The following is a 9320-nucleotide window of genomic DNA, read 5'->3' as shown; positions in this document are numbered from 1 at the left end:
AGGTTGATTTCTTGGAAACTGTGCACTAGAATTTGCTGCAATTTCTTGGCCATGTTACCATCATCCATATGCATCTTCCCATGAAACAACTTTTTAAATGGATGCATGAATATCTACAAAATTCAAAAATGGTTGTAGGTGATGGAGACTGATTTCTTGGAAACCGTGTACTAAAATTTGTTGAAATTGCTTGAGAATCTTACCATCATCTATATTCATCTCCCCATGAAACAACTTGGCAAATGGATGCATGGTTTTCAAGTTATGGAAAAAATAAATTTCTGCTCTATGTATTTTTGTTTCCTGTAGTAAAACAGAGCATTCTTGTAGTTTTTTAGGACAACAAACAAACTGAATGGGAAAAGCTTGAGAATGATGGGTGGATGGTGGAAATAGATGAGGGTGATGGATTGGCATGGCCTTGGCCTTGTTGGAGCATTTGAGCAAAGGAGGAGAAAGTCAAAATTTGACTTCTTTTGACTAGGTTTGACCAATTTTTTCTTTTGGTACCAACTTGTTTTTGTTGCTTGCAGATGTTGAAGAGCACCTACATTCATAAGAGAGATACATGGAACAAATATTTTTTTTATTTTATTATTATTTTTTATTTTGCTAGGCCTACTAGCTGCCTCAAGGAGGTTTTCAACTAGTAGGTCTTCCTAGGCACCTCAAATGAGGTTTCCACCTAGGATCTTTTCTTTTTTCTCTTTTTTTCCTTTTTCCCAACCCATTGACTGCCTCATGGAGGTTTTCAATCAATGAGCCAATCTGAGGTGCCTCAAAGGAGGTTTTCACCTGAGATTTTTATTTTTTCTCTTATTTTTCATGTTTTTTGTTTTGTTTTGTTTTATTTATTTATTTTTATTTTTCTACCCTACTTTACTTGAAAAACAAAATCAATTTTAAGTATAAGAATACTTCCAATGGAGCCATGTGCACATCAAGATGACAAAAACTAATGTGTAGGCTTGAAATGTATGCTTTGACATGTACCTTAATTTGAGTGATCAAATGCTTTGACTTTGATGATATCAAACACAATTGAAGAAGAGAGTATTGTTGCACCTTGTTGATTTTTTGGAACCAAACCTCAATATAACTTTGATTCCCTTGGTTTGCTTGTTTATTCGGATCATCCTTCATGTCTTCTTCTACCATAACCTTCAAATATTCCTCTTTTTGCTAATTGTTCTCTTGAGTACATGGAGGATTTTATGGTAACCATGAGGGAGATTTCTCGATCTCTGATTTTAATGTCTGCTCTTCAGCAAGTGCAACCCATGATTCTTTGATATTCTCTTTTGAATCTTCTTTTTCTACATGTTGTCCTTCAATGGCATCAAGATAATTATTGTTTGTAATGTTCTTCCTGAGTTGAGATGAATACCATTGAGATCCAGAGGAGATATTTGGAAGTGTTGTACCTCAGCATTTTAAGTGGGTTGAGCTACTTCAATGTGTGGGTTTGGAAATGGTGGTATAGGTAGTTGAGTGGGAGTGTATATTTGAGATAGATGTGGTTGGTGTTGTGGTTGTGGTGGAGGTGAATGGTAAGGATAACATGGAGTTGGGTATGGAGGATATTGAGGAACATACTAAGGATATTGTGGATGGCTCCCATAAGTTCCTTGCCAACCTTGTTCCCAAAATTGGTTTTTGGGTTGAGATGACCATTGTTGCAAAGGAAAGGGTGTGCTCCAATTACTTTGAGATGGATGTGCATAAGCTTGAAATTATGAATTAGGTTCTTGTATCATACTAGGTTGAATAGGCTGCCATGGTCCTCTTGGAGCTACATAACATAGTTGCATTGGCAATTGACTTGCTCCATTGTCCTCTTAGTAAACTTCCTTCAACCTTGGTAATGAGGGGCAATATTTAACATCATTTGATTCTGCATGGATGACACAAATATCAACATCTTCGTTTTTCTCATTTTGAATTATTAACATTTCTATTTATTCACTTAGATTGATAAGAATTTTTGTTTTAAGGTTATCAAGCAAATTTCCAAGTTTAGCTTGACTTACCGATCTTGATGTTGATTTACTTACTCTTTCCCTTCCTCTTGATATGTGTTTGCATGTTTCACAAATTTCTTGAAATGATAGTTGGTATACATAACTTTCACTCATGATATCAAGGAGATCAATCCACTCATCCCTAATTAGTCTAAGTAAGAGGTTTTTTAGTGTGTCGGATCCTAAATGATGTACTTTTTCCCTCTTACCATTATACATGAACCTCTATATTAGATCCTCTAGGCTCTCATCTTCTCTTTGATTCATTCTAAATATTTCTTCTTTAAGATCACGATCTTTATATTTTTCTAGAAATATATTTTGCATATCATTCCATGATCTTATTGAATTAGTCCCTAAATTCATGAAGCATTTAAGAGCTCTATCCTTCAACGTTGCTGGAAACAATTTCAGTTTTTGAGTTTTTAATGAGTAACCATAATATCTACAAGCAATTTCAAATTCAAAGAGAAAGGTTTTCGGATCCTCTGACCCTAGACCATGAAATTTTGGAAGAAAAGATGGAGGGATGTTCTTCATGTGCACACTACCATCAGTGTCTTGAATGGGAAATCCGAGAGGATCTTCCTCATTGTCATCATCTCCATCCATTTCTTCTACATTCTTTGCCATGTTGTTCTTCTACCTGCAAAAGTGAATGGTGATGTGGCTCTTACTGCACCACGTGATCAAATGGGGGGGGGGGTGGGTTGGTGTTGGAGATTTATTTTGTTTTTATGATTGAATGAAAACACTAATGCAATGAAATTTTCTATTTTTGAAATGAAATAAGCCTAATGCAATTTTTTTTTTGTTTTTTCAAAAAGTAAAAGAAACGAATCAACTAGGGAAGAAAACAATGCATACTTTGACACCTCCCCGACAACGGCACTAAAAAGTGATAAGCCTTGATATTGTAGTAAGAATGATGCAACTCCCAAGGCTACCAATTTTTAATTATCAACTTGGGGATCGTACAAACTTAAGAGGTATCGACACTATATGTGCATCATACAATGTGTCCTTCCTTTGCTGTCATGATGTAATGGAGTGCATGTACTGAAATCAAACCCTAAACTAATTGCAGAAAATGAACTGAAATGGAAACCCTAACCTATTGCAAGAAATAAAGTACAAGGAAAGAAACATATTCTAATTGCATAAAGATCATGAAATAAATGTAAAAGAAACCTAACTTAACCCTATTTATCACATGTGATGATTTAAACTAATTGAGCATGGAATCTGATCTAGAGAGTGCTAACTATTGTGTGCATGAATAAATATAAAATAAAATTTTCCTTTTTATCTTTTTGCTTGAAAAATGTAAATGCTAATCTTGCTTGGTTCTTTGGCAGGGGAGACAGGTGTGGAGGAAAATGAGTACAATGGTTCAGATGGATTGGAGGGTAATTAGGGGCCAAATACTGGCTTCTAGTGATGATTTTTCTCAATTCAGGCTCAAAACAGGCCACGACAGTTTTTCCTATAGGATGTCTATAGGAAGTACTAGTTCCTACAGGATGTCTATAGGATCCCCTGTTTTATTACAAAAAGAAGGATGAAAGCTTAGGAAGTGGTCTAGAAGGTGGAATGGAGCTTGGAAAAGGTGGATAATGGAAGAATAAGGCATGGAGGTGGTGGAAACTACCCAAAACTCATGCAAGGGCTTCAAGATGGGTAGATTTGCTCAATTAACATGACAATTTTTGCTTTGGCGACATGGGTGAATGAGGCTTGGATGAGGCAAACGAGATGATGTCTCCCTGCAATGTAGAAGATCCTGCAACAACACACATTATTTTCGGCTTCTATCCACAAATTCATCTATACACGGGAAATATTTATTAAATAACAGAAATTTACTTATTCTAAAAATCAGAAATTCGAGAACTAGTGAGCTAGTAAACCTATCAAATGCCTAGCCTAATCAAGTGAAAATTCAATCGGGTAAATTTTGTTATTAATAGAATTATTTTTTGATCTAATGCAAGTGGAACCAACTTGATTGAATCTCGTTAGAATGCTCTAAAAAATAACAGAAATTTACTGTTCTTTGCCAGAAAGGAGTTCTAGAAATCTAGATTTGGGAATAAGAAGACTAATCCAAGTAGCTCAATGATTACTATGGCCTTCCAAATATTTTCCAAGGATTAAATTATGCTTGTGATTCTGCAAAAGAACTTACATCAACCATTTAACCCAATCCCACAACAAGAAACTATTAATACTAAATGTAGAATTAGAAAGAAATAAAAACAAGAGATGCATGTGAATAAGAAGTGAAAAGAAGGAAAGAAAATGATACAAAAGGGATTTGAGGCTCCTGGGATGGCCAAGCCCAAGGAAACTCAGAGACCTATGGAGGAGAATAAGATTTATAAGCTGAACATGACACCAATCTTCATTATTTTCATCAATACAATTAAATCCTTGCAAGAAAATATAATGGAGTTGCAAAAATATGAGTTCTCTCCACGAGAAGACTAATAAAAATCTCTATATCTAGAGGAAAATTTGACTTGTTACTTATAAAAAATGAGTAGGAATCATTACCCATGAAAGGAGGAAGATTTCCCCACCAAAATCCCTTGATTAGTGGATTTGGTTCCCAATACTAGGAATCTGCATTAAATGGCAGGGAACACATTCCTAGATTTTCTCAATCATTGGAGTTCCATAATTTGTGCCATAATTACATAATATCTTGTTGATTTATTATTTAATATTGATCCTCCTATAGTAGGTAGCAAGTCCCTAAATTATCTCCTCCAAATCTTCAAAATCTGCCCAATATTCTCATAATATTCCACAAAAATAAATAATATTAGGCACAAATATGCAGTATTCATAAACCTTCCTAATGAATATATTAAAGTTAAAAATAGATTATCTAATGAAAAGAGAGGGGTTTAATGTGATGAAATATGGTCACAGGCCTTAATTTATGTTTAATTTAGAGGCATGTGCCTTAATTTATGTCTAATTTAGAGGCCCATCATCATCTATCCTAGGTAGGGGGTATCTATTCTTGAGTGTGATATTTTTCAACGCCTTGTAATCTTTACACATCTTCCAAGTCACATTTGTCTTTGGTACAATGATGATGGGTGACCCACATGGTGATGTACTTGATCAATTAACACCCTATTCTAGTAGTTGTTGCAATTGTTTCTTCAACTCAATGGCTTCTAAAATAAACTTTTTGTGCATCCCAATGTTTGTAATGGAGAGTTCAATAATAGTTGGATCTCATGCTCCACTTCCCTCATAGGTGGTAACCGTTTAGCCTCTCGGAACACATCCTTTTATACCTACAACAACTCCTCTAGTTACTGTTTCCGTTTCTTAGTAGACCCCTCCAAAGATGCCTTGCCTCTTACAGACTCATATATAGACTAATTTTCTCTTAAAAACAATAAAACATACTTCTTTCCAGAACTAATCAGTTTCTTGGCTTGGTTATTACTTACCAGCAAAATTTTGGCTGGCCTTTGTGAGCGTCGATGATGGACGATTTTCCATCCTCGACGAGTTGATACTGGTTGGCTCTTCGCATGAATATTTCATCTCGCATGTACATATAGGGACTCCCAAACATGACTCCTCATACATCAAGGGGAACCACATCTAGTTCTACTTCATTAATAAATCAACACTAATAACAAATACAATTTTTCGCTATTTTGTTACCTTCATCTCCATGTCCTTATTTACCCAACCGAGTGGATACAAGCTTGGATGATCACAAACTTCCAATCCCAATTTCTTGACCAACTATGCTAGAATGAGATTCTCTTATCATCCTGAGTCAAAAAGAGTATCAATATTGGTATTCTTCACCCATATATTTATATGGAAGAGTTTAGTCATTTCTTTCTCTTCCATATGTTGAAGGTTACTCAAGTTCACCTCCTTCTACACTTATGTATAGAAAATATTCTGATCCACACTTGAGCTTCTTTCAACTTGGTTGCTTGAATCAATGGCCATGCGATTCTTCTTCTAATTTTCTTTCTTTTTGTTCTTCAAGTTTAGCTATGGATACAACTTCCAACACTTTTCCTCTGTATGTCCGTGAATGTTGCACTGGTTGCAACATTTTCTAGGATCTTTGCACTAGTGTGTTGTGGCTGTCATGTTTTTATAGTTTCCTTATTTTTCCTTCTTCTTCCATCCTTAGAAGCATATTTTTTCTACTTCTTCTTCGATAGACTTGATTTTTCTCTCTTCAAGCCTATGTTCTCCATGTATTGTGCTTGTACACAAGCCTCGTCCACTGATTTTGGCTTGGACAATGTGACTTTCTCACACAGTTCATGGTTTAGATCCCCCCAAATAATTGAGGAGTACATCCAGGTTCTTTTCGGAGATACCCAAAATTGTGGCCATATTTTTCAACTCTGTGGTGTACTCCTGCACACTTTGCCCTGTCTTTTGCCTAAAGTAGTGTCACCAGATCCACTGGTCCTCTATGTATCCAAAAGAGTAAATCTGTGACTTAATAAGGGTTTTAAAGTCCTCCCACTTAGTCACTAGAGGCTCTCCCTCCAACCTCAAGGTATCCATGTGGCTCTCCCACCAAGTTAGGGAATGACCCTCTAATTTTAGCCATGCAAATGAGATCTTATGTTCTTCCTCAATTTGATGGACTGTGAAATACACTTCCAATTGTTGCAACTAGTGATTCAACTTTAGAGCATCAATCTCACTTTGGTACAACTCGATATCCACCTTTGCTTCCATTTTAAACAAGGGCTATGATTAGTTTAGGGCACTTGAATTGGGTTAAGCTTTTTTGGGTTCTTTCCTTGGTTGGTTCTCTGTCTCTTCCTCATCTCCTAATACCCCTTCCAATTTTTCCTTTGCATTTGAACCCCCATCTTCTCCAAATACCCCAAGCTTATTGCTCATGGCCATCATGAGGATATTTACATTACGATTTATATCAATGACTTGTTGTTCTATCCTTGAAAACCTCTCCTCTGTAGGATCGCGAACATTATTCATAGATTTGTTGGCCATGATTAGGGTTTGATGACTTTTATCCCAACCGATCTAGATTTCCTAAAAATATCCACAATACACCCAAATAAACCTGCTCTGATACCAATATGATCTGTAAAATTCCATTGATATTCCACTCGACAATTCGTCACAACAAATTTGATAATATTATATTTAAAATATGAAATTCTACACTATTAAAATTTTATTAGATTTTTGTATTTGTAGATTTATTGCTAATAGTGCATGCATGCAAATGAAAATTATGCAAAAAATAGAGAACAATGAAATAGAATCTCTCTCACACACACATTTGACACAAGATATGCTTTAGGAAACCCTTTCAGGAGAAAAACCAAGTTGGAAGGTGAGGTTTCTCTGTTGTCTTTTTCTACAAGGAAATATGGTTGCAATCACAAAAAAGTATGACCAGTTGCTCAACCCAAATATGGTTGCAAGCACAAAAAAGTATGACTAGTTGCTCATGGGTTGATATAGTGCACAAATCCTCTCTGTGCGATCTATATCCTATCCCACTTGGCTATTTTTTCTCAACTATGAACAAAATGACTTGAAAGTAACGAAACCCTTTTTTCTACTAGTGGACTGGTTATAACACATCATGATAACCCACTAGTGGTTAGGTTTGACTACCTCAAATCTTAACCAAAATTTTAATATTGACTCATCTAGAGTCTTTTACATCATAATCGTGTGGTTATCCCCTTTTCCATGAATAATGGGTGTTGACATGGCATCCTCTTGAATTGTGATGGTGAAACAGGAAGGTCAACTTCTCAGTGGCATAACTTTCACACACAAACTCTGATTGACATGATTCTTACATTGTTGGAAATTTATCTCTATAGAATAGCATGAGAAGGTGTGTCACTAAGAGGCTAAGTCCCCCCCCCCCAAAAAAAAATTCTTTTAATGCCTCAAAATTCTCCCGGAAGGTTTTAAAGGTCTTGTTTTTCCAAACTAGGCGCCACTGGTAAAAACGGTCTAATGCGTTGTTTCCTCCACTTTTTCCACTATGAAAGAATCGAGATGGATGATAAACAATATAATGATTATATATATATATATATATATATATATATATATAGATATATATATATATAGATATATATATATATAGATATATATATATATATATATATATATATATATATAGATATATATATCAACATACAATGTATGGTAGGTTTTGAAAATATACAACTTTAATTATTTCAGGGACAAGTGCTAGCCTTGGCCTTATATTTATATACACATTTTAATTCCATGTGCATATATGGCTAATAAGAGTTTATTTTATGATATAATAACTTAAATTAATTTATAAATTAAAAAAAGTAATCATGTTTACATATATAATGTGTATTACAAGTTTTAAGAGTTAGTTTGAATAATTAACTTTCTTGCACTGGGTATCGAAGTTAGATGCCTTGGGTTAGTTTCCTTTGCTTTTTGTTTCACTCAATATAGGCATCATCACTAAATTCAATGGGTTTACACTCGGTAGAAAAATGTAAGAAAGTTCATATTGTTTTCTTTTAGAGAGAGACATATATTGCAAATTTCAAAACGTAATCTACATAGAAAATAGACCCTACCTTATCCTGTTTTTATAGGTTGGTATCCAACTAGTGTTGGTGTGATTGCTTCATTGTGTGAATTTTATTGTAGGCCCTTTGGTACAACATGAAGTTGGAGTTAATTCTATTGCTAACTCCTTGAAATAAAGATAGTTTTGATACATAGTGATGCACTAGGTAGAACTATCTAAGAATAAAGTGAAACGATTTTGAGTATCAATTCCAAATATGTGGAAAGATTTATAATTTTTATTGTTGTGAAAGAGAGGAAGTTGATGCAAATATAACATTAGGTTAGGAAACATGCATGAGAACAAATGTATTGTTCAGAGTGGACATGTTGAAGAAGATAGAATGATAGTAAGAATATCATTTTCCATGAATGATATATGAAGAGACATCAAAATACATGAGGAAGATGTAATAAAAGTTACATAAATAATGCTAAATATGTGGAAGTTAATGGATTCCTTCCAATTGGCCTAACAAATGGGAGGGGGCATTATCCCTAGTGAGAAGTTATACTTAGAACTCACTCTTTTTGGAATAAGGAACCTATTTGAATTTTGGCTTGACAACTATTTAAGGATGGGTTTGAATACAACACTCAATAAGAAAAATTTTGGTCCTTTCAATTGTTCGTAATTGCTTGTTAGACAATGAAACATTGAAAGCATTGTGAATTTAATTG

The sequence above is a fragment of the Pinus tabuliformis genome, chromosome 6, assembly GCF_031772625.1.
Source record: "Pinus tabuliformis cultivar Carrire ecotype Pingquan chromosome 6, CPIR1, whole genome shotgun sequence".
In the NCBI taxonomy this organism is placed as follows: Eukaryota; Viridiplantae; Streptophyta; class Pinopsida; order Pinales; family Pinaceae; genus Pinus; species Pinus tabuliformis.
The sequence above is the reverse complement of the archived record's forward strand: the minus strand, read 5'-3'. Positions refer to the sequence as shown.